Source organism: Leucoraja erinacea, chromosome 21 (genome assembly GCF_028641065.1).
Source record: "Leucoraja erinacea ecotype New England chromosome 21, Leri_hhj_1, whole genome shotgun sequence".
NCBI classification, from domain to species: domain Eukaryota; kingdom Metazoa; phylum Chordata; class Chondrichthyes; order Rajiformes; family Rajidae; genus Leucoraja; species Leucoraja erinaceus.
The window spans coordinates 28,324,963-28,352,697 of record NC_073397.1 but is presented as its reverse complement, the minus strand read 5'-3'; the positions used below and the strand labels follow the sequence as shown (position 1 = coordinate 28,352,697).

The following is a 27,735-nucleotide window of genomic DNA, read 5'->3' as shown; positions in this document are numbered from 1 at the left end:
TGGTCATGAGAGGTCACTCGCGACATGTCGCCAGGGGTCGCCTGTATAGTCATGAGATCTCCTGTGGTCGTGAGAGGTCTCCAAAGAGTCGTACCGTCTTTCTGGTCGCCGCTGAATTTTCAACATGTCACGGGTGCTGGCAGTCGCCTGTAAAGGTCACGTAAGTGGGACAGGCCCTTAAGACTCATAGCCTCTGACCTAGCCATGATATGTATTAACTGGTCCAGCTGAGTTTCTGACAATGTAGATTCTCCAGGATATTAAGCTCGGCAAGTTAATGCCATTGAATGTCCAAGAATTTATGGTTGGATATTCTCGTTGAAGACGGTCATTAGCTTGTACATTTATGATATGAATGTTATTTGCCATTTTTGGCCCATACCTAAATGTCACATGAGACATTTCTTGCAGGCTTGGGCAGCTTCACATGCTGAAGAGTTGAGTATGGAATTGAACAGTGTACAGCTATTGACAAACTTCCCTACTTTCTGACCTCCAACAACCACAACTGTCTTACATTGTTCAAGGTATACCTCTAACCACTGGAGTGTTTGTCTTCAGACGCTTGTCGACATTACAAAGGTTCCTCATTGACACATATGTCAAGTATTGTTGTGCTGACCTCACCTCTGGAGTTTAGGTCTTTAATCCATGTGTTGACTAAGTCAGTGATGAGATGTGGAGCCGACTGGTCCCGGTGAAATCCACACTCGACATACAAAGTGTGTAAGTGCCCATCATTAACATCATTAATGACAACTTATACCGAGGTTAAGAGTAGTCTGATTGAGTGCCTATTAGATGGATTGGACTGGCACAGCACACTTAGAAAAGGCCATTCCTCATGTGACCCTGATTTAGTAGAATCTGATACTTTGGCTTGAGCTAAATATCAATCTTCCAGCTCACAAACAAAAAAGTAATTGCAGGACCATGCAGCGACCAATTAATATATCAGCACAGGCACAGATGAATTTCCAAGCATTCATCTCCTTAAAATGATCCATTATATTTCCATTTAAAACTTCTTCACAATAGATTTGATCAAAAACAACCACAGCCAGAAACATAACATCCATTACAAAACAGATGACATCCATCTTTGCAGCTGAAAGATTTATATTTGGCACAAGTTTAATATGTTAATGCTGTTTAAAATATGCTGAAATCTTTGCATTTCCCACAAAACATAAGTGCCACATCTCACTGGCGAAAATGCCACATTTACAAAAAGGAACCACATTTTGCAAATCAGTATGTAGAAATATTTTTCTGTCTATCCATCATTTTATTTGTTATAATTTAGCCAATATTTTTGCTGCTGTTTTAAGGATCTAGCCCAAATCTATTTTCTTCTTTTACCAATCCTAGCCAAATGCTCATAGGCAGAAGAAATACTTGTCAATACAAAACTTCAGAGCCACCATAGATAGACACAAAATGCTGGAGTAACTCAGCGGAACAGGCAGCATCACTGCATAGAAGGAATGGGTGACGTTTTGGGTCGAGACCCTCCTTGAACCACCATGATTGAAAGGAATAGAATGATTTTGATACTGAAGCAGAATGAAGAATACTGTCTCAAGTACATACACAAGAAGCCAACATATCAATATTGATTACATGTCATTTGAACCTCAGTGAAGCTCAAACAAAACTCTGTTTCCACAGCCATACAAACAAAGATAATTTCCTACAGACATACACACAATTCAATTTACAGAAACATCCATCACAGTGAACCCACTGTGATGGAAGGCAAAATTTTTTCTCTCCCCTGCTTTCCATTTCTCTCCCGATGTCGAAGCCCCAGGCGGGCGATGATTAGGCCGCGCGGGGCGATGTACGATGCCCCGCTTCCGGTCTAAATGTCACAAAGTTGGAGCCCCCGGCGGGCGCTGGAAAAATGTCCCACGGCCATGAAGCCGCGCCGGGCGATGTACGGCCCCGCTCCGGGTCGTTCCAACCCCGCGACACGGGCTAGAGAAGTCGCATTGCGAAAGCGGTCTCTCCACCCGGACCCGCGAGCTCCCGATACCCCGACAGTCCACAGAGGTTGCGTCGCTGGAGCCTCCGAGCTTCGTGGTCGGGCCGCAGCAGCGAGTCACCACCGCTCCCCACGCTCCGATACCGGCCAGCCCCACGATGGTAAGTCCGCAGCTCCAAAAGCTCCGTGACTGGAGCCTCCAGGTCGTTCAGGCTGGAGACCGCTCCACGGCGCTAGGCCCCAACGACAACGGAGACCCGACAGGAAAAAGGTTGGGTCTCACGTACAGGGAAGAGAGTTTAAAAATGTTCCCCCTTCCCTCCCCCCGTCCCCCGCATATACACAGTTAAAAAAACTATTTAAAAAACACAAACAACTACATTTAACAAGACAAAAAATAAAAAAAGACAGACAAGCTGTAGGGGCCGCTGCAACAGTGAGTCGCGCCTCCACCAATATGGCTGTTTTCCTGCATGAGGCTTCATGATTCTTTATTGATTATTTATCAAAACAAATGTCAGGGACTGATGGTTCTTCTGGTAGAAAGAAATGATTCTGCGCAACCAGATGCAAGCCAGTATTGGTATTGGTTTATTATTATCACCTGTATCGAGATATGGTGAAAAGCTTTGCTATCCAGTCAACAAGCTATCCAGTTAAATTACACTATGCACGAATACAATCAAGCCATACACAAGTACAATAGAGAAAAATTCCAGAGTGCAGAATATAATGTTACAGCGATATAGCATTACAGTTACAGAGAAAGTGAAAAAAGTGCAATGTTTCGTAATGAAGCAGGTTAGGAGATTGGAACTCCTCTTCCCCTTACTCCTTACCCTTATGGGTAGACCGTTTAGTAATTTGATAACAGCGGAGAGGAAGAAATCGGCTCTAGTCAAACACAGTAGTTACAATAACTTTATTGGAGCTCCCAACAGAAGCTCACATGACCTCAATGTGCGAGCTCTTACATGAACAGCACCCAAGGTCAGAAACTGAACCAGGTCCGCAGAGTCAGCTGTAGTAACTGCTGCATTAATGTGACCCTTTTTCAAAGTACAGCTGCTCCTTGACCTACGATGGGGTTACGTTCTGATAAACCCATCGTAAATCGAAAATATCAAGTCGAAAACGCATTTAATACACTGCGATCACGTGACCGGAAGTGGCGTGCTCATCACTACCGTGGCCGAGCGTTTGCTGATCGTAAAGTCAAAATATCGTAAGTTGAAACCGTAAATCGGGGAGCATATATATCCTTCAGCTTTTTTCTACACATCTTGATTTCCTTTTGATCATCAAATAATGTACATCAAATAATAAGACATGTACATGTACAATAAATGGTTTTAGTAGGTAACCACAAGCAGATTTAAAGTGCTATATTGCTGGAGTGAAAATGATGCCAGATAATGTAGGTTGGTGTTTATGTTTTTGTATAAAGAGAGATTTAGTTGTTAGCATTGAGATCAGCAAAAAAGTCTTGCATTTCTTGCTTTAGTCTGATAGGGACATTGAAGTAAAAAAAATATATAGTTAAAATATGTAAATTATTAAAAAAGGGACCATAATTTCAGATTTGTCTATCTTGATGGTAATTAACTGTCCTTCAGATACAGCCTCATCGGATGAATTGGCCGAGATCGAAAAGTCACATCCTGGGGTTTGTGGAGTAGAGCCTGCATTCCATCACTCCAGGAGAACTGCTTTCCTATCCAAAATAGTTTGGACACTTCAACGGCATAAACAATCTGGCACTCTTACAACCATTGTTTAATAAACTATAATCTTTTTTCCATTGAATTATATATATATATATATATATATATATATATATATATATATATATATAATATATAAATATTAAAATGAAAACATATATATATATATAAAATCTGCTATCAATCTCTGCTTCACCCTGAATAATCTTTCTAGCTGGACTAAAATACCTCCGACCTATGCTGTCATGTACAGGTACACCTGCAAACATTAGCATGGTGAGGACAAGGTCTTAGTTTAACATGATGTTAGTTTGTTCACTGCCTCGTGCAGACCTAGATTGACAGCTATATTCTTCAGGACTGAGGCAGCTCCTCAGTAGTCGTGCTACATTTGTGCTAATGAATATTTACAGCACCCATTGTTGTAGATCAATGCAGATGATTTTAAGATGGTGCTGGATCATAACGACACTTTACGTGAAGCTTGTCTTAAAACAGCCTTCAAAATTCAAGATTCAAGAGAGTTTATTGTCATGTGTCCCTGATAGGCCAATGAAATTCTTGCTTTGCTTCAGCACAACATAACATAGTAGGCATGACTACAGAACAGATCAGTGTGTCCAAATACCATAATATAAATATATACACACATGAATAAATAAACTAATAAAGTGCAAATAAACAGATAATGGGCTATTAATGTTCAGAGTTTTGGCCGAGCCAAGTTTAATAGCCTGATGGCTGTGGGGAAGTAGCTATTCCTGAACCTGGTTGTTGCAGTCTTCAGGCTCCTGTACCTTCTGCCTGAAGGTAGCGGGGAGATGAGTGTGTGGCCAGGATGGTGTGGGTCCTTGATGATACTGCCAGCCTTTTTGAGGCAGCGACTGCGATAGATCCCCTCGATGGAAGGGAGGTCAGAGCCGATGATGGACTGGGCAGTGTTTACTACTTTTTGTAGTCTTTTCCGCTCCAGGGCGCTCAAGTTCCCGAACCAAGCCACAATGCAACCGGTCAGCATGCTCTCTACTGTGCACCTGTAGAAGTTAGAGAGAGTCCTCCTTGAGAAACCGATTCTCCGTAACCTTCTCAGGAAGTAGAGGTGCTGATGTGATTTCTTAATAATTGCATCAGTGTTCTCGGACCAGGAAAGATCTTCAGAGATGTGCACGCCCAGGAATTTGAAGCCCTTGACCCTTTCAACTATCGACCCGCTGATATAAATGGGACCGTGGGTCCCCATCCTACTCCTTCCAAAGTCTGCAATCAGTTCCTTGGTTTTGCTAGTGTTGAGGGCCAAGTTATTGTGCTGGCACCATATGGACAGTCGCTCGATCTCTCTTCTATACTCTGACTCATCCCCATCAGTGATACATCCTACAACAGTGATGTCGTCAGTGAACTTGATGATGGAATTCGCACTATGACCAGCTACGCAGGCATGAGTATAGAGTGAGTACAGCAGGGGGCTGAGCACGCAGTCTTGAGGTGCTCCCGTGCTGATTGTTATTGAGGCTGACACATTTCCACCAATACGAACAGACTGTGGTCTGTGAATGAGGAAGTCGAGGATCCAATTGTAGAGGGATGTGCAGAGACCCAGTTCTGCGAGTTTGGTAACCAGCTTGGAGGAGATGATTGTATTAAATGCCGAGCTGTAATCAATGAATAACAGCCTGACATATGAGTTTTTGTTGTCCAAGTGGTCCAGAGCTGAGTGGAGAGCCAGCGAGATCGCATCCACCGTTGATCTGTTGTGGTGGTAAGCGAACTGCAGTGGGTCCAGGTTTTTGTTGAGGTAGGAGTTGATTTGTACCATGATCAACCTCTGAAAGCACTTCATCACCACAGGCGTTAGTGCCACTGGTCGATAGTCATTGAGGTACGTCACCTTACTCTTCTTGGGCACTGGTATAATTTATGCCCTTTTGAAGCAGGTGGGAACCTCAGACCTCAGAAGTGAGAGGTTGAAAATGTCTGTAAAAGCCCCAGCCAGTTTGTCTGCACAGGTTTTTAGAACACGTCCGGGTATACCTATGATCATTGCTCCTTATTTTCTATCTGTTTCAGTTTTGAGAAAGCCATTAGATCCAGTGTAGAAAGTATCCTGTCAATCATCACTAAATCAAAGCAGCTCCGACACTGCCCTTGCACCGGTGACGACAAAGCACAAAATCGTTGCAATCAACATAAAAGTTCACTTGAGGTTTTTTGCACAACTTCAGATTGTACTATAATCTTTGCACCATTCTGCTGCTTTGAATTTGTGTTGCATTTATTGATGTATCATGCACACTGTTTCCTCTATGAGCTCCCTCGTATATATAAAAATAAACTAATTTCAACTTGAAACTGAATACGATTCCATGCTTTCTCGCATGTGTTGTTCAAAATGGAGAAGTACTGATTCAGCAGCTGAGGGATTAGCTTTTCTTTTCATGTTTGACGATACTATGAAACTTTAGAGTGTCTAGATTCAATGTTGAGGATAACCAGGCTAAAATATTTTGCCTGTGTAGTACTGAACCACTAACAAAATGTGTCTACTGTGCTAGTGCGCAAGATTGATGGAAAAATCTGACACAATATCTGCAAGCAATGATTCAGTGCTCATATGAATGTCATAGGTTTGTTGAATAGATTGTGGGTCTGCTCTCTCAATTTAGACCAGAGGCTCACATGAGAGCTTTACAAAGTTAACAAGGCTGGGAATTATTTCAGCATGCCTAAATTCAGTGCCGAAGTTTACTTATATTCAAATGTACAACTGAGTGGCTCAAGTGGCCACTTTAGACAGCTGTGTGTCTGAAGGCACACGGCCGAGACCGCACAGCCCAGATCTTCCTCTTTTGAAGATCTTGGAGGTGAATCTGTAGGTGATGGTGTCCACATGCACTGCTGTCCTAGTTCTTCTTGCTGGTGGAGGTCAAGGGTTTGGGAGGTGTTGTGGGAGTAGCCTGGATGAACAACATGTACAATTATATTGTTCCAAACAACAATGTGAAAGTATTGTTGACTTCCACCAACAATACTCATCTTCCTTTGAGTGATGTGTAACTCCAACTACTGGAGTGATTTCCCATTTTGAAGCATATTGAATTCAACACTACTGGAAGAGCACCTTAATGCTACATTCACTCAAATGTTTCCTTGTTGCCTAAGGTAGTCAATCTCTCTTCTAACCTCCAAAAAACCTTCACTCTCTTCTAACCTCCAAAATTCAGCTCGTATCCATGTTCTGTCTAACAATAAAGGTTCTGTATTTGTGGGCACTGGAATGTGTGACAACCAAGTACAGAACTACCTAGCATCATTGTGCTTTTGCCCAGATCAAGGCAAACTTTTTTTATTTTCTATTTCCAAGTTTTTAACAAGTTAAAGAACTTGCAATTTCAACAAAGCAAGTATAGAAGTTAACACATTTTCCAAATGGAAATACATTTTTTTTTGTGACAGCTGATGGGTATATCTTCCCTCAGTCGGGTCAGCGTTTGACTATGACAGTAGTGTTTGACACTTCACTGAAATGAGTCATCTAGAGGCTCAAAGAATCATGTGAAACTGGGTAGCTTTTCTTAATATCTCAAACAAATAGCTTAGTTTACCTTCATATTCTGGCTGCCCAGTGTTCAGCTTGGTGATGTCATAGAAACATAGAAAATAGGTGCAGGAGTAGGCCATTCGGCCCTTCGACCCTGCACCGCCATTCAATATGATCATGGCTGATCATCCAACTCAGTATCCTGTACCTGCCTTCTCTCCATTCCCCGTGATCCCTTTAGCCACAAGGGCCACATCTAACTCCCTCTTAAATATAGCCAACGAACTGGCCTCAACTACCTTCTGCGGCAGAGAATTCCAGAGATTCACCACTCTCTGTATGAAAAATGTTTTCCTCATCTCGGTCCTAAAAGATTTCCCCCTTATCCTTAAACTGTGACATGTCAACTGCCATAACACTCAAAACCTACGTTATTGACTATTGACTATGTCTTCAGATCCAACAGCCAAGAAAGCATTCCAATGCCTCTACTTCTTGAGGAGGCTGAGGAAATCTGGCATGTCTCCAATGACACAAACTTTTGCAGATGCCCACAGACAGCATACTGTTGCGCTGCATCACAGTTTGGTTTGGAAACTGCTCTGCCCAAGCCCACAAAAAATTGCAGAAAGTTGAAAACGTACCCCAGTCTATCACGCAGACCAGACTACTCACCATTGATTCTATCTACACTTCAAGCTGCCTCAGAAAAACCACCAACATAATTAAAAACATCCCACCCAGTCACTCTTTCGTCTTCCCATCTAGCAGAAGGTACAGAAATTTGACGGTCCAACCAACAGGCTCAGGTGCAGCTCCTTTCCCTCTGTTATCAGTCTTCTGAACGTTCCTTCCATAAGCTCAGGTATCGTCCGATTCACTTCCACCCCAATGCGGACATTCGACATTGTGTGTGGAACTAATGCCCTACAATGTTGAGAACTGTATCCTGCACTCTGCATTTGAATTTGACTTGATTGTATTTACGTATAATATCAATAGCAATAATGTCCTTCCTCAAATTAGGAGACCAAAATTGCACACAATACCCCAGGTGCGGTCTCATCAGGGCCCTGTACAACTGCAGTAGGACCTCCTTTCTCATAAATTCAAATCCTCTCACAATGAAGGCCAACATGCCATTATTTTTCTTCACTGCCTGCTGTACCTGCGTGCTTACTTTGGTATACGTGACAATAATAAACCTGAATCTAAACCTAAACCAGAACATGAAGGCATCTATTAACTATATTTTAGTAGCTACATGATCAGCTGCAACCTTATGTGAAATGGAACTTCTGTGAATCTGGGGTAGTATATTAATGGAATACTACTCTGAAACTATTTTGGTTTAGAAAGTAACCTGACAATAATTTCCTTGAAAACTAAATCTGTCTCTGCTTGGACTAATTATAACCAGATCAATAATTGCCTAGAAACAAGACAATCTTAAACAGATGTTCATTTTATTCAGTCTCTGCAGGAGACCACTGTATTAAATTATGGCTGAAAATACACATCTCAAAGTTAGTTGCCAAAATATGCATTGGTTTAAAGTGGCAATATACAGTTCTCAAATTGTCAAAAAAAACAACCCTCACCTGTGTCCACCTATTACCTGCCACGCTTGGTCCTGGCTCTCCTGCCTTCCAGCATTCTTACCTCCCTACAATCAGTTGGAAGAAGGGTCCCAACACGGAACACCATCTGCCCATGTTCTCCAAAGATGCTGCCTAACCCGCTGAATTACTCCTTCACTGTCTTTGGGGTTCTGTTGTAACCCTAATTTTGTGGATTATACATTTATTGGAGAAACTGTTCAAATTTAATTTACATTCACTTCAATGGAATGAAATTCAGGTGTTATTGTCTTGGGTAGCTAAACTACATCAGCTTTAAAATCAGGCTGACAAGTTTTCCAGTATGTTTTCATACTAAAAACTTTGCTTCTGAAATTCTGAGACAAATGGAATGTCAGTACTTGGAATCTTTGGTTCATTTTGCCTTAATACTGTATATCCATGCCTAGCTGTAAAGTAGAGCAATGAATCACTGTCACTATGCTAATGAATGTGATGCCAATTAGTCACAGTTTTTAATGGGAAATATCCACTTATAGAGCTTTTGTGTATTCATTAGCAGCACTCAATCTTCAGGCAGTCTAGTTAAACTTCTATGCCGTGGAGCAGTTACACACAGATTCAATACTTGTCCACTCCCCTTAACCCCCTACACTATGAATTTTTAATCTGAGACACAATTGGTTTGGAAATATTTGCTGAGAAGAAACGTCCTTAGCTCACCACTATTAATGCAAATCCACAATCATATCCGTGTTCAACATATTGGAGCAGTTATACTGTTAATAAAATATGTTACCTTTACATTTGCAGGCTGATATCATAAATCATGCAGCGCAGAAATATGCCTTTTGGTCCATCACGTCCATGCTGACCTTATTGCCATTCTATACTTATCCCATTTTCCTTCAATAGGACCATATCCTTCTATGCTTTGCCTAGTTAAGTGTCCCTTAAATCTCCCTTAAGTGTCCCTAGCTAAATGTCCCTTAAACATAGTAATTGTATCCGTTTCCACTATCTCATCCGGCAGCACATTCCAGACATTAACCATTCTGTGTAAAATACCTACCCTTGAGTTCCCCTTGAAAACTTCTTGCTCTTACCTTAAATATATGTCATCCTGTTTTTAATGTCAGCCATGGGGGAACAAAAAGAGTTTCACCATCTAAGCATCTAATTTTACATACTTCTGACAGGTCACCCCTCAACCTCCTTTGTTGCAAAGAAACAAGCCAACCTTTTAAATCTCTTCCCATAACTAAAGCTCTCCAATCCAGGGAACATACTCGTTAATTTCCTCTGCACGATCTCCAGTGCAATCACATCTTCCTTCTAGTAACAACCAGAACTTGTATACAATGCAACCTAACCAGCGTTTGGTAAAGTTGCAACATATTGGCCCTCCTCTTATATTATCTGGTCACTCTTATGTTAATAGTGTCTCATTGTATCTTCTTATCTAAATTAGATTTGCTGACATAATATCCCACATTTTAAAAGATATTTCCTGCACTTGCTTCAAATCTTGGAAAACCTTAGTTGTTCAATTTTGGTTGAACACCAGCTAATTACCCACAAATAAATTGGTCCCAGCTCTATTCAGGTAACACTATCCAAATTGTCCCACCTCTCACTGAAAAATTACTAATGTCTCAGAAATCTAAGGCTCTCCGTTTATCATATCCCAGTTATACCATCACATGCTCTTTCCTCCTATTGTTGCACTGACTAGCTCATGGTGAAGAGCGAACAGGAACTGGCCATTCAGCCCACAATGTCTGTATTGAACATGCTGCCAAATTAAATTAACCCTTTCTGGTTGCATGTAATCCATACCACTCGATTCTCTGCATATTCCTGTATCTGAAAGCATTTTCAACACTACTGTTGTATCTGCCTCCACCACCACCACCCCTGGCAATAAATTCCAGGTATCAAACATTCTGCATAAAAAAAACTCCCCCTGCACATCTCATTTAACATTTCCCCCTCTGATCGTAAAGCTATGCCATCTGATATTTGATATTAACATCATGGCAAAAAAAAATATTCTCTATTCCTCTCATCATTTTATAAACTTCTATCAGATATCTCGTCTGCCTCTGAAGCTCCAGAGAAAACAAGCTGAGTTAGTCCAACCTCTCATTATAGCTAATACCCTCTTAATCCAGGCAGCATCCTGATAAACTTCTTATACACCTTCTTCAAAGTCAGCAAATCTTTCTGTATTGGGGCAACCTGAACTGTACTTAATATCTTGTAGAATGACCTGTAGCAGTTCTAGTCTACGACCCAACTTCAGGCAGCACTTCTTGACATGAGGGCAAAATCTCTACATGGCATTAACAAAGTGACAGCGGTAGAATCACAATTATTATCCTACTGAATGAGTGGGGCAGATTCATGTGCCACCTCATCAATTACCATTTTCTTTGGCCTCAACAAGAATTAACTATTGGAGTCCTATTATATGCTTGTCAAACTTCTGCCTTTAATATCTCTGGATGAAGTTGTGCAAAATCATCCAAAATCATGATATTAAGAGACATGAAAGTAGGAGTTTGATTTTATGGTACCTCCACTTCTATGCCGGTTACAGATCGAGTCAAGAGTGTTTAATTGTTATATGTACAGAAAACAGAACAATGAAATTCATACTTGCAGCAGCACAACAGGTCGGTAAACACAGTACTCATAGATAACACTTCTCCCGTGGACGTGGAAAAGCTTTTCCCACTGAGAGTAGGGAAGATAAAAAAAAGGGGACATGACATGAGAATAAGGGACTGAAGTTTAGGGGTAACATGAGGGGGAACTTCTTTACTCAGAGAGTGGTAGCTGTGTGGAATGAGCTTCCAGTGAAGGTGGTGGAGGCAGGTTCGTTTTTTATCATTTAAAAATAAATTGGATAGTTATGTATGGGAAGGGAATGGAGGGTTATGGTCTGAGCGCAGGTATATGGGACTAGGGGAGATTCTGTGTTCGGCACGGACCGAAGGGTCGAGATGGCCTGTTTCACAGTAATTGTTATATGGTTCTAAATACCTTCAATTTAAAAAATATATATATTAATGCAAACAGAGGTCAGGCAATGGCGATAATTCATAGTTTGTAGTGTTCAAAGAAGATGCTGTTCTTGAACCCGGACATCACAGTTTTTATACTTCTATACCTTCTTCCTGATGGCAGGAGTGAAAAGAGAGTATTGCTTGGGTGGTGAAGGTCATTGATGATGCTAGCTGTCTTTTTGAGGCAGAGCCTCCTATAGATCCCTTTGATGGTGGGGGGGGGGGGGGGGGGGGGGGGATCAGTACGTGTCATGGACCGGGTGATGTCCACCACGTTTCACAATCTCCTACATTCCTGAGGTTTCGAGTTACCGAACCAGGCCATGATGCATCCAGTAAATATGTTCTCTACCATCCACCTGTAGAAGTTCAAGAGAGTATTCGCTAACTTACTGAATCTCCTCAATCTTCTGAGAAAGTAGAGGTGTTGATGGGCTTTCTTTATGCTGGCATGTGCCAGGCCTATGACAGATGTTCAGAAATATGCAGACCCAGAAATTTGAAGTTGTTGACTCTCTCCACCACCAACCCAACGATGAAGAAAGGTTTGTGTATTCTTGGTATTTTTCTTCAAAAGACAACAATCAGCTCCTTGGTCTTACTGATGTTGAGAACAATTTTGTTGTCTGGCGCCATTCAATCAGACAATCTGCCTCCGACACTCTAACTCATCATTACCTGTAATTCATCCAACAACGGTGGTGTCGACGGTGAATTTAAAGATATAGTTGGAACTGTGTCCGGTTACACAGTCATGGGTACAGAGTAAGTAGAGCAGGGTACTGAGTACACAGCCTAGAGGTGTCCCTATACTAATGGTTATCGAGATCTGCACCCAGGATGAGGTGTTCCACACCAGGGCATCGGAGATGTCCTCATTCTTCAGGGAACGGGGGTTCCCCTCTTCTACTATAGATGAGGCTCTCACCAGGGTCTCTTCTATACCCCGTAACTCTGCTCTCACTCCCCATCCCCCCACCCATAACAAGGGTAGAGTCCCCCTTGTCCTCACCTTGTACCCTACCAGCCGTCATATACAACAAATAATCCTCCGACATTTTTGCCACCTCAAATGGGATCCCATCACTGGCCACATCTTCCCATCTCCTCCCGTCTGCTTTCTGCAGAGACGCTCCCTTCGTATCTCCTTGGTCAATTCATCCCTTCCCACCCAAACCACCCCCTCTTCTGGCACTTTCTCTTGCAACTACAGGAAATGCTACACTTGTCGCTTTACCTCCCCCCTTGACTCCATTCAAGGACACAAGCAGTCTTTCCAGGTGCGGCAGAGGTTCACCTGCACCTCCTCCAACCTCATCTATTGCATCCGCTGCTCTAGGTGTCAGCTGCTCTACATCGATGAGACCAAGCTTAGGCTTGGCGATCGCTTCGCCTAACACCTCCGCTCAGTTCGCAATAACCAACCTGATCTCCTGGTGGCTCAGCACTTCAACTCCCCCTACCATTCTGAATCCGACCTTTCTGGCCTGGGCCTCCTCCATGGCCAGAGTGAGGCCCACCATAAATTGGAGGAGCAGCACCTCATATTTTGCTTGGGCAGTTTACACCCCAGCGATATGAACATTGACCTCTTATTTCAGATAGTCCCAGCTTTCTCCTGCCCTTCCCAGCTCTCTCTCAGCTCACTGTCTCCACCTCTTCCTTTCTTCTTCGCCCCCCGCCCCCCCCACCACCCTCACATCAATCTGAAGAAGGGTTTCGACCCAAAACGTTGCCTATTTCCTTTGCTCCATAGAAGCTGCCTCACCCGCTGAGTTTCTCCAGCATTTTTGTCTTCCTTCGATTTTCCAGCATCTGCAGTTCCCTTTTAAACAGTTTGGAGAGGTTGATAGTTTGGTACTCTGAGCCGTGGTTGATGAACAGCAGGAGAATGCTTTACTAGGTAAACTCAAGTGCAACCTTCCTGGTGGTCTCTCTGAAAACACATGCTTTTCTCCTGATAGGTTGAATATAGAAGCTTAAAGATGGAGAAGCCAGTATGTGAATGTGATGGTCAGAGTAAATGACGTGATAACTGAAAACTGCTGTCCAGCAAAGCATTTACCGTTTCACACCAAACTCCTGATTGCACTGCACAGACCTTTACTATCTGACTCTTGCCTGTAAGTTTTACAAACATACTGAATCAGAATATACTTGATGTACTCATTCTGTCTTAGAGGACAGAGCATTGATTGCCACATACCTGTTGAAGTCTGCATGGCCCGTCCTGAGCTATGAGTAGAACAAACTGAACACTAAATTTTTGGAGATCTGCTTCTTTTTCTTGGCAGGTAATAGATTTTGCCATATGGAGTAAATTTAGACTCGCACCTCACAAATTCTCAGAACCCTTCTCCCAAAATTGTGGGATTTTAACATGAATGACAGGTTCCAGAGTAGCCAGGAAATCCATCAAGTTACAAAACTATTTTTTCTTCTGAGTTTTCAAATGTTGATTCTGCAGTTTTTCACAATACATTTTTTTAAATTGTTCTTGTTTTGTGTCACTTAGTAGGAGATGATAAATAATTCTTTATGACTGAAAATCAGTCAGAATTGCTTCAAACTATTCAATTAATTGCCAAGACCCACAGATTGAACGGAAAGATGTTATGGCTTCAGCAGTTAAAAAGCCCTGGAAAATCAATATAATGCTATGGTTATATTACTTAATATATATGTGTTTTGATAGTATACCCAAGAAAATTCCTTTTATGGCAAGACCTACTACGATATCATGTGTACTGGACCTTTGATAAACCCCGAACTGGCCACCACTCAAGAACTCTTATCAAACATTCCTAAACCTCCCACAATCCATCCTTCCCAATGCAATTTGACTGCAGCTGTACTGCTCCTATGAGCCAAAAAGATGCAGATCCTTCAAGTAGATTAATATCTGAGTTCTAGGAGAGTGCTGTCTCTTTAGAGTAACTTAGAGTGACTTAGCCTTAACAGGAAAATCATGCATGTGTGAATAAATAAAGCATTAATAAATTTGAATTTTCGTCACTAATATTCAAATGTATTGCAGCCTCTCCCTCTCTTATCAGTGAGTCATTTATCACTGTTTCCAAGAGATAAGACCATGGAGCAAAAGACCATGAATGATTTTCCACAAAATGCTCCGCACACTATTTAGACCTTTCCCATTTGAACGTGGCTCTGAATTTACCGTTTCGGACATTTCAGCAGAGTCATTTTCTTCTCGCCTGCTAAAATTTACGAAGATCTAGCACACTGTTCAATTCAGTAGGGGATATTCTACAGAGAACTTCAAAGTTATTGAAAGTTAAAAAAAAATCAATAATTGTCTATTAAATGTTAAATGATTCACACCTATCATGTTACTTCTTCTTAGGCAGTTCCTTGGAGTTGAAGATGACATAATCTAGTTTACTGGGTCTGAGTAACAAACCTCCCATGAGAGTGGAGCTAATTTTAGAACTAATGGGAAATCTTTCCCTATAGACACGACACTTCAGAATTAAGATCAACCAAACCTCAGTGATCTATGTGTGGGTGAGGTTTGCCATTCTCAGAGGCTGAGTCAACGTCAACACCCTAATTGAAACATATGAGAGCCTTACAATCAACATCTGCAAGACTAAGGTCCTCTGCTGACACGCACCACACTGCCTTCTGTCAAAAAAACAGATTATAATGAGACCTTGGAAAGTCTGGACTACTTCCCATATCTCAGGGGCCATCACATGGGGAAGGCAAACGTCAATAAACTACCCTCAATACACTAGCTCAACCTTTGATTAATTAAGAAAAAGTGTGTTTGTTGATCATGACCTCAGACCTGGCACAAAACTCATGGTCCTCTAGGCACCATCATCTCTGTCTTCCTCTATACTTCTGAGTCTTGGACCAACTCCTACAGGCATCTGAAGCCACTGGAGCTAGCACTAGTGCAGACTTATTGGCTTCATGCCTCAGCACATGTGCTAAGTTCACTTAAGGCGAGCAAGCACAACCTAAAGTTAGCTAGCTCTTCTTAAAGGCTAGGTGAAGAACATTGCAGAGCTTTAACAAATGGAACCCATAGAATAATATAATCTGATAAATAGAGGACTCCAGTTATCTAGCACTGTACTAGAGATCATGGCGAAGGAAGTACAAAATAGGAGAGTTGAGAATCATCTATATTGAACATATCTATATGAGGGAGTTTTCGAGAAAATGCTGTGAAAACCATGGGAGGAGAGTTACGTCAGTCAATGCCAGGTACAAATCGCTGAGGAGTTGTTTGCATTTCTGCATTTTAGTTATTTGTGCTCAATGTGCTACAGTTACTTCCCCCATCTTCCAGCAGTTATACAACCATAGAGGTCAAGGATACTGAAACAAGGTTTTTAGCTCAACAAGTTCACACTGACCTTCAAATACACATCAATCACATATCATTCTCCCCATATTTCCATCATCAACCCCAGATTCTACCACTAATCTGCACACTATAATGGGTTTAACCCAATTGTTGCAATTAAATGCTGTTTGTTGAGTTTGAATGGAGACCCAAAGAAGTATTTTCCCCTTAAAATGATGTCAAGGAAATCTAAAAAGGGACAAAGATAATAACATTTAAATCCAAGGTAGACAAAAATGCTGGAGAAACTCAGCGGGTGAGGCAGCATCTATGGAGAGAAGGAAATAGACGTTTCGGGTCGAGACCCTTCTTCAGACTCGAAGGAAATAGGCAACGTTTCGGGTCGAGACCCTTCAGAGACATTTAAATCTAAGTCTTTTGCCCAGAGTAGGTGAACTGAGGACCAGAGGGCATAGGTGAAGGGGAAAGGATTTAGTAGGAATCTGAGGGGTAACATTTTCATACAAAGGGTGGTGTGTGTATGGAATAAGCTGCCAGAGGAGGTAGTTGAGGCTGGGACTATCCCAACGTTTAAGAAACAGTTAGACAGGTACATGGATAGGACAGGTTTGGTGGGATATGGACCAAATTCTGGCAGACCAATGTAACTGGGTTATGTTGGGTCGAAAGGCCTGTTTCCACGCTGAATCACTCTATGACTCTATTTAGTCTCTTAAATATTTTTCAGAATATCCAGAAGTTTACAGCTGTCGACCTCCTTTGGATACATAGTCACTGATGTAACGCAACAAAAAATAGAAGCCAATTCGCACCAGAGAGGTCACATGGACAACACAATGATAATTTTCAAATAAATTACTTTGGAAATATTGTTTGAGGAATAAACAGTTTCCAGTGTAGTGTGACTAGTCTTCTTTGAAACAATGTTGTGGAGTGTTTATGTTTATCAAGTAAGGAGAATAAACCTCAGTTTAACCTCTTCCAAGGACCCCAAAAGTTATCCCAATAGTCACAGTCTGCACCCCGAGGAGGATCACTCTTCAATTTCCGCCCAATAACTAATTCTCAGCCTCCGTCAATGCAAAACTTCCAATTCCATGTGTTAAAACCTTGTAAACCAACATACTCTGTAAGACCTTATCAAAAGCCTTCTAGAAATTCAAATAAACCACATCCACAGGTAACCCCCTTATCTATTCAACTATTTAATGCTGTTAAATCCCTATACTATTTTTGCTAATACTTAGATTTTTCAGTTCCTCATTCTTTCTTGATTCTTGAATCTCTGATAGACCTTTGAGTGTCTTTCTCTGTGAAGCCAAGCAGAGTGTTTAATTCCTCGCAAGATTTCTTAAAGTCTATTTTTATGTCACTAGCCTGTCTACACTTATATTCTAGCCTGCCTTTCTTTATTAAATTCTTAATCTTCCTCTGCTGAATTCTAACACATTTCCATCTCCTGCTATTGCTGGCAACTTTATAAGCTTCTTCTTTTGATTTAAAACTCATTTTAATGTCTCAGGACGAACATGGACAAATCATTTTTTCTGATGGTTATTTGAGCCCAAAAAAATTTTTGCTTCTTTAAATATTAACCATTGCCTCTCTACCATTGTGCCTTTCAATGCATTAACCCAATCAATAACAGTCAAATTCTCCTCTTATTTTTGGGGGATATTTGACTCTACTTTTGCATTAAACAACATCACTTTCAATTTCAATGTCAAATTCTATCATATTATGGTCCATCAACCCCAAAGGCTGCTTGATAATACGATTATCAATCAACCCTTTCTTAATGCACAATGCAAGATGCAAAGTAGACTTTTCTCTTGTAAGTTCCATAACATATTGATCTTTCATATACATTCCATCAATTAATCATCCACATTATTATGGTAAATTTGATTTGTCCCATTGACATGTAGAATACAGTTGATCACAATTACTATTACACTTAGAAGCATAGAAACATAAAAAGTAGGAGTAGGCCATTTGGCCCTTCGAGCCAGCACTGCCATTCAATAAGATCATGGCTGATCATCCAGTACCCCGTTCCTGTTTTTTCCCCCATATCCCTTGATTCCATTAGCCCTAAGAGCTATATCTAACTTTCTCTTGAATACATCCAGTGAATTGGCCTCCACTGCCTTCTGTGGCAGAGAATTCTACAGATTCACAACTCTCTGGGTTAAAATATATTTCCTCATCTCAGTCCTAAATGGCCGACCCCCTTATTCTTAAACTGTGATCCCTTTGTCTGGCAATATTCAAAATACACCAACCTTTAATCATATTAATCTATATTAGCCATAACCATAATCTCAACAAATAAAAATGTTTGATTCATTCCTATTGTGCGAGGTTTTGAATATGATCTGCGCCAAACCATCTCTTTCTAATGTGATGCTGATGTAAAAAGATTGTAGACTATCTTACGGGGTGGGAGATTGTAACCTTCACGTGGTCCGCCCTGTTTCAACGAATGCAATCAACCTGGCGTGCACAATCAAATAAAACCAAATAGAACAAGTAGTCCTACAACTTTAGGCTGTGCATGCCATATGCAATCAGAAGAAGAAGATGAGGACTATCTTACAAAACTGCCTTTTGATTCCAAGCAACAAGCTCTGGCTGGAGTTGCTGTTCGTAAAGCAAAACAACATAGCAAAACAGCTATACAAACCTAATGGCTTCCCATTTACTGTTTGCTCTTATAGCACTTGTTTGACACACATGGTGAATTCTATTGAGGTCAAATAAATTCCAGGAGATTCCTTTAATCCCATTGATGCCATTCTAACATAAATCCTTTGTCGTATCAATTTATTTGGTTCAAAAGGTTCTGCACTCCACTTCAAATAGAATAAGCAGTGATTGATTGTTTGAACAATCACATAATGTGGCTCAGATTTAAGACTTGCGACAAATACAAAATCACGTTTTTTTTCTCTGGAAATAAGGCTTATGCCTACAGAGGAAATCTGCAAATACTCATTGCTTTTTGTTCATTTAAACAGACCCATTCTAAGTATTTTAACATAGCAGTAGGACAATATAATGCTCCTGGTTCCTATAAAAAAAAATCTTAACCATTCTGTTTCTTTGCTGATGGACTATAATGGAACATCAGATTCTGATCAATTAGTCACATTGTTATACTTAGCAAGAATTCTTCAAACATTCCAAGTTTAGAAACACATTTACAGCGATCAAGAGTTACCATGTATAAGTAAATACAAATCATTCCATCTTACCAGAAGAAATACAAAAGTTCAAGTTGTTGACGTCCGAAGATTTAGTTGTCTCTTTAGAATTTATAAATCGCCTATTATTTTGACCCAATTTGTCACATTGATTTAATTACTTCAGCATTTCCTGACTTGACTAGTCTTTGTCGTCTTTTCTCCTGGACTGTTGTAAACTCTTTGCCTATGAACTCTGAGATCCCCTGTGAGAGTTACTTACGATGAAGTTTAACACAAACTGTTAACTTTTCAATTCCCTATTGTAAATTAATCCAACTGGCAGAATGCCATTGATGATGTTTGTTCAGAACATTGCATTCTTGTGTAAGATAGCTTGTAGAAACTGTTTCATAAATAAAAAATCTTAACAAATATGCAATGGGATCACAGTTCCTGACAATTAGATAACTTTTTCACTTTTGAGTTAACTATTGTTAGTCATCCAAAGTACTGGCTGAATGTTTCATAGGATACATCAGTTATATTCTAATCTGCAGTTTTAATTGATAGGAAGTGGTTTAAAATTTGTATCTATGTGAACAGTTTAGAGTAATTCGGAATCAAGTTAAGTAAACATTACAAAGTCATCATAAGAACAAAACAAAAATCAGAGTAAGCCTTAATAACCTTTTTTCAATCTGCCATTTAATAAAATCATGAACTTTTTCAGCCTTTTTCCCATATCCTTTGGTACCTTAAGTAAAAATCTGTTGATTGCAATCTTGAATATACATGTCCATTAAGGATTCATGGTTATCCATAAAAGAAAATGTCAAGATTCACCACTCTCCAAATGAAGAAAAGCTTATTTTTCTTTGTCATACATGGCAGGCGCCTGATTTCAAGATTGTAATGCCGAGTTGTAACCTCTTCAGATACAGGAAGCAGATCTATAAACACACACTATGCACTCTAAAACTACTGTCTCACTGACATAATCTCTCAATCTTCCAAATTCCAGTGAATATAGGTCGAATTCTCTCCTCATATAGGTCCATTAATCTCTCCTCAAGAAAAGCCAATGCGCCAGTCAGCATCAATGGTGTTGAAGTTGAGATGGTAGAGAGCTTCAAGTTCCTAGACATAAATATCACTAACAATCCATCTTAGACCACTACATTGAAGCTAGGGCCAAGAAACCACATCGATGTCTCTACTTCCACGAAGACTAATGAGTTCAACATGTCTATAACAACTCTTACCAACATCTACAGAAGCACTGCAGAAGCACCCGGAATGCATCACAGTTTGGTTTGGCAATACCTCTGCCCAAGATATAACAGAAATTTGTGGTTGCAGTCCTGTCCATCATACAAATCAGCCTCCTCTCCATCGACTCCATCTTCATGTTGCACTACCTTGGCAAAGCAGCCATCTTAATCAAGGACCATTTATGCCCCAGTCATTCCCTCTTCTCCCCTGTCCCTGAGGGCTGATTTTATCTGAGAAGTTTCCTTCATTTATGCCTCTTTTTTTTTAAACAAAGAATAACTATTCTTTATCTTATCTCTCAACCTATTATCTTCAGCGAGGAAATGATGAGAAAGAGGTCTTCTGCTCTGATAACACTAAACTACTTTTAGCTACACCATTGATAAGATCTTTATTCTAAGAATATTAGAGTTGCCTATAGTAATTATTCCTGTCATTTCTTTCCTAGGCAAGATAATCCATAGGATGACATCACAAAACATGATGGATATCATGAACTGCATACCTGCTTGCTCATCAGAAATTTGATACCTCAGCAAGCTAAGTAAAAGTAAAACAAATTTCAACAAACAAATGAAAGGGAATTAAGTCAACACTTAAAACATATTATGCCCCTATCCCACTTAGGCGATTATTTTAGGCGACTACAGGCGACTAGGCTGTCGCCACATGGTCAGGGGTGACGTCTGTATGGTTGTCTCCTCAAGTCGCCCAAAGAGTCGTAGCGTTTTTCTGGTCGCCGCTGGATTTTGAGTGTTCAAAACTTTTAGGCGACAGTCGGCTTGACGCCAATGATCATAGCTTGTCTTCTCCTGATATAGATGCTGTTGTAGGTTGTCGCCAGGATGACGTAGGTTGTTGCCAGATGACGTTAGTTGTCGCCAGGTGACGTTAGTTGTCGCCGGTGCTGACTTTGGTGAATTCCATTGGCGACTACCTACATCAACTTACGTCAACCGGCGACAGGTACCTACGACTGAATCGTCTTACCTTGTCGTAGCTTGTCGCGGATGGACATAGGTTGTCGTAGATGTGTTGGACGTCCTAATGGGTCGCCAGTTGTTGGTAGCTTGCCGTAGCTTGACGTCGACTAGGTGGTAGGTAGTTGTAGACATTGTCGTAGGGGAGGTCCAGTCGCCGTTTTTTTGGCGACCTGCTACGACTATGGCAGTTGCCAGCAGTCGCCGAAAAAGTCGCCTAAGTGGGACAGGCCCATTATTTTCATTGGATTTATAATTTGAAAACTGAGATTGATTTTATATTGAAAACTGAAAATTGATTTTATATTGTGTTTATTGAGGTGCTGTGATGCGGGTCCCTGATGTGCTTGCTCTCTGCTTTAATCAAATTTAGATTAAATGCCTAATTTTCAGGAAGTAACATCTACATTTGGCTTTAAATGTACTGTAGCATTCTATTTTACTTTGCTTAGAAAACAGGTGTATATTACTAAGCTTTAGAAACATAGAAATTAGGTGCAGGAGTAGGCCATTCGGCCCTTCGAGCCTGCACCGCCATTCAATATGATCATGGCTGATCATCCAACTCAGTATCCCGTACCTGCCTTCCCTCTTAAATATAGCCAATGAACTGGCCTCAACTACCCTCTGTGGCAGAGAGTTCCAGAGATTCACCACTCTCTGTGTGAAAAAAGTTCTTCTCATCTCAGTTTTTAAAGGTTTTCCCCTTATCCTTAAGCTGTGACCCCTTGTCCTGGACTTCCCTAACATCGGGAACAATCTTCCTGCATCTAGCCTGTCCAACCCCTTAAGAATTTTGTGAGTTTCTATAAGATCCCCTCTCAATCTCCTAAATTCTAGAGAGTATATAACCATATAACAATTACAGCACGGAAACAGGCCATCTCGACCCTTCTAGTCCGTGCCGAACACATAATCTCCCCTAGTCCCATATACCTGCGCTCAGACCATAACCCTCCATTCCCTTCCCATCCATATAACTATCCAATTTTATTTTTAATGATAAAAACGAACCTGCCTCCACCACCTTCACTGGAAGCTCATTCCACACAGCTACCACTCTCTGAGTAAAGAAGTTCCCCCTCATGTTACCCCTAAACTTCAGTCCCTTAATTCTCATGTCATGTCCCCTTGTTTGAATCTTCCCTACTCTCAGTGGGAAAAGCTTTTCCACGTCAACTCTGTCTATCCCTCTCATCATTTTAAAAAACTCTATCAAGTCCCCCCTTAACCTTCTGCGCTCCAAAGAATAAAGCCTTAACTTGTTCAACCTTTCTCTGTAACTTAGTTGCTGAAACCCAGGCACCGTTCTAGTAAATCTCCTCTGTACTCTCTCTATTTTGTTGACATCCTTCCTATAATTAGGCGACCAAAATTGTACACCATACTCCAGAATTGGCCTCACCAATGCCTTGTACAATTTTAACATTACATCCCAACTTCTATACTCAATGATCTGATTTATAAAGGCCAGCACACCAAAAGCTTTCTTTACCACCCTATCTACATGAGATTCCACTTTCAGGGAACTGTGCACAGTTATTCCCAGATCCCTCTGTTCACCTACATTCCTCAATTCCCTACCATTTACTATGTACGTCCTATTTTGATTTGTCCTGCCAAGATGTAGCACCTCACACTTATCAGGATTAAACTCCATCTGCCATCTTTCAGCCCACTCTTCCAACTGGCATAAATCTCTCTGTAGACTTTGAAACTCTACTTCATTACCCGCAACCCCACCTATCTTAGTATCATCTGCATACTTACTAATCCAATTTACCACACCATCATCCAGATCATTGATGTACATGACAAACAACAGTGGACCCAACACAGATCCCTGTGGCACCCCACTCGTCACTGGCCTCCAACCTGACAAACAACCATCCACCATTACTCTCTGGCATCTCCCATTCAGCCACTGTTGAATCCATCTTGCTACTCCACTATTAATACCCAACCATTGAACCTTCTTAACCAACCTTCCATGAGGAACCTTGTCAAAGGCCTTACTGAAGTCCATATACACAACATCCACTGCTTTACCCTCATCAATTTCCCGAGTAACATCTTCAAAAAATTCAAGAAGATTAGTTAAACATGACCTTCCAGGCACAAATCCATGTTGACTGTTCCTAATCAGACCATGTTTATCCAGATGCTTATATATATTATCTCTAAGTATTCTTTCCATTAATTTGCCCACCACTGACGTCAAACTAACAGGTCTATAATTGCTCGGTTTACTCTTAGACCCCTTTTTAAACAATGGAACAACATGCGCAGTACGCCAATCCTCCGGCACTATTCCCGTTTCTAATGACATTTGAAATATTTCTGCCATAGCCCCTGCTATTTCTACACTAACTTCCCTCAATGTCCTAGGGAATATCCTGTCCGGACCTGGAGACTTATCCACTTTTAGATTTCTCAAAAGTGTCAGTACTTCCTCTTCTTTGATCCTCATAGTTCCCATAGCTACTCTACTTGTTTCCCTTGCCTCACATAATTCAATATCCTTCTCCTTGGTGAATACCGAAGAAAAGAAACTGTTTAATATCTCCCCCATCTCTCTTGGCTCTGCAGATAGTTGTCCACCCTGACTCTCTAATGGACCAATTTTATCCCTCGTTATCCTTTTGCTATTAATATAGCGGTAGAAACCCTTCGGATTTACTTTTACCTTACTTGCCAAAGCAACCTCATATCTTCTTTTAGCTTTTCTAATTTCTTTCTTAAGATTCTTTTTACATTTTTTATACTCCTCAAACACCTCATTTACTCCATGCTGCCTATAATTATTGTAGATCTCCCTCTTTTTCCGAACCAAGTGTCCAATTTCCCTTGAAAACCATGGCTCTTTATAATTTTTACGATTTCCTTTCAACCGAACAGGGACATAAAGATTCTGTACTCTTAAAATTTCACCTTTAAATGTACTCCATTTCTCTTCCACATCTTTCCCATAAAACAAACTGTCCCAATTTACTCCTTTTAAATCCTTTCGCATCTCCTCAAAGTTAGCCTTTCTCCAATCAAAAATCTCAACCCTAGGTCCAGTTTTGTCCCTCTCCATAATTATATTGAAAATAATGGTATTGTGATCACTGGTTCCGAACTGTTCCCCAACGCATCCTGACCCTGACCCATCTCATTTCCTAACAGGAGGTCCAGTACCGCGCCTTCTCTAGTAGGTACTTCTATGTATTGTAAAGTCTATCCAGTCTTTCTTCATAAGACAGTCCTGACATCCCAGGAATCAGTCTGTTGAACCGTCTCTGCACTATGGCAATAATGTCTTTCCTCAGATTTGGAGACCAAAACTGTACGCAATACTCCAGGTGTGGTCTCCCCAAGACCCTGTACAACTGCAGTAGAACCTCCCTGCTCCTATACTCAAATCCTTTTGCAATGAAAGCTAACATACCATTCGCTTTCTTTACTGCCTGCTGCACCTGCATGCCTACCTTCAATGACTGGTGTACCATGACACCCAGGTCTCGCTGCATCTCCACCTTTCCCAATCGGCCACCATTTAGATAATAGTCTGCTTTCCCGTTGTTGCCACCAAAATGGATAACCTCACACTTATCCACATTATACTGCATCTGCCAAACATTTGCCCACTCACCCAGCCTATCCAAGTCACCTTGCAGTCTCCTAGCATCCTCCTCACAGCTAACACTGCCCCCCAGCTTAGTGTCATCCGTAAACTTGGAGATATTGCCTTCAATTCCCTCATCCAGATTATTAATATATATTGTAAATAGCTGGGGGTCCCAGCACTGAGCCTTGCGGTACCCCCCCACTAGTCACTGCCTGCCATTGTGAAAAGGACCCGTTTACTCCTACTCTTTGCTTCCTGTTTGCCAGCCAGTTCTCTATCCACATCAATACTGAACCCCCAATGCCGTGTGCTTTAAGTTTGTATACTAATCTCTTATGTGGGACCTTGTCGAAAGCCTTCTGGAAGTCCAGATACACCACATCCACTGGTTCTCCCCTATCCACGCTACTAGTTACATCCTCGAAAAATTCTATAAGATTCGTCAGACATGATTTACCTTTCGTAAATCCATGCTTACTTTGTCCAATGATTTTCACCACTTTCCAAATGTGCTGCTATCCATCTTTAATAACTGACTCTAGCAGTTTCCCCACTACCGATGTTAGACTAACTGGTCTGTAATTCCCCATTTTCTCTCTCCCTCCCTTCTTAAAAAGTGGGGTTACGTTTGCTACCCGCCAATCTTCAGGAACTACTCCAGAATCTAAAGAGTTTTGAAAGATTATTACTAATGCATCCACTATTTCTGGAGCTACTTCCTTAAGTACTCTGGGATGCAGCCTATCTGGCCCTGGGGATTTATCGGCCTTTAATCCATTCAATTTACCCAACACCACTTCCCGGCTAACCTGGATTTCACTCAATTCCTCCAACTCCTTTGACCCGCGGTCCCCTGCTATTTCCGGCAAATTATTTATGTCTTCCTTAGTGAAGACGGAACCAAAGTAGTTATTCAATTGGTCCGCCATATCCTTGTTCCCCATGATCAACTCACCTGTTTTTGACTGCAAGGGACCTACATTTGTTTTAACTAATCTCTTTCTGTTCACATATCTATAAAAACTTTTGCAGTCAGTTTTTATGTTCCCTGCCCGTTTTCTTTCATAATCTAAATGCTAAACTCATAGATATGAAAGTTTTTGTGAGTAAACCTCCAAGGCACAGAATCAGGAAGTTTGCAAAATGTGACCAGCTGTTTATGCACTGCAGTATCAATTGCTGGGTAGACACAAAATGCTGGAGTAACACAGCGGGACAGGCAGCATCTCTGGAAAGAAGGAATGGGTGACGTTTCGGGTCGAGACCCTTCTCAGTCGGAAGAAGGGTCTCGACCCTAAACGTCACCCATTTCTTCTTTCCAGAGATGCTGCCTGTCCCGCTATGTTACTCCAGCATTTTGTGTATACCTTCGATTTAAACCAGTATCTGCAGTTCTTTACTACTTAGTATCCATTGCTAGTTGTGTTGGCTGTGCACTGAGTGGCATCATCTATTAAACTACATTCAGTTGTATTAGCAGCTGAAAAGTCTCAAGTTTTTTTAATTTAAAAAAAATCAATGCCACTCAGAAACCAGGCTTTTAATGCACTGAGTTCACTGCAGTTGTACTATTTATAGAGGTATTCATCTACTTAACACTATTCATCTACTTAACACAGTCTTCTGTAGTCTGCCACAGGCGGTTGATGATTGAGTGAGGTGCACTGCTGTTTCTCCATTTATTTGCCATGGGTGTTTCTGCAGTGGTCCCGCTGTGAGAGATGAAGCTGCAGAGCATTGGAGGGAGGAAAGATATGTGTGGTAATCCACAAAAAGAACTAATGTCCACAGATGCAATCCTCCTTGAATGTACAGGGATGCATACTCGCAAAAGACCAATGTATTCTGAGCAAATTATTCCAACGCGGTAGTTGATATTGATCTGAGAGTAGAGGTACAGCCTGGCACCAAGCCTGGACAACTTTGTCCTAAGGAAATTATGATCAGTAACTAGATAGTGAGATTATTTGGCACGGTGTGAGTTTGTTGGGTGGTGTACAGGGAGCATGCGGGGATATGGGCAGGGTCTGGGGGCAGGGTGGGATGAATTGCTGTAAATGTCTGGGTGAATATTGTGTCTAGTATGAGGTGCTTGGCAGAGGCTGGCACAATTGGGGTATGTGGAAGTCACTCAAGATTGAGGAGGGAAGACCCAAAAGAGAACCAGATATGCACCCATCTCAAAACAAACCTCCCGACGTTGGTCCTATGGTGGATCAGCATCTGATCTCTTTAGCAGATCAGATTCTCCCCAAGTTAAAAAAAAGGTAACTTGGTACCACATGTTAATGGATGCCATGAAGCACTTCAGTGTTCCTTCATCCATTAGCACATCAAAAGCACAGAGGGCCCAGAACAAAAGTGACAGATAATGCAATTCATGTGAAGCTACCAATTTTGAAATGTATTTGATCTTTTGATTAAATTTGATTTCTTGCTGCACAAA

The 27,735-nt window shown here is 41.2% G+C and overlaps 1 protein-coding gene across 5 annotated transcripts in view; it reads right to left on the bottom strand.

Annotated features, from left to right (window-relative positions):
• The window catches only part of LOC129707442 (RIPOR family member 3-like), a 144,605-nt gene that overhangs the window by 74,027 nt on the left and 42,843 nt on the right, over positions 1-27,735 (bottom strand). Inside the window, exon 1 of one of the 5 annotated variants that reach the window (XM_055652474.1) lies at positions 19,497-19,707. The exons of the other annotated variants lie outside the window; for them this stretch is intronic. The gene's annotated coding sequence lies outside the window, so the exon portion shown is untranslated. Of the gene's footprint in view, positions 1-19,496; positions 19,708-27,735 lie in introns of those variants that run through there. 5 annotated transcript variants of the gene reach the window in all.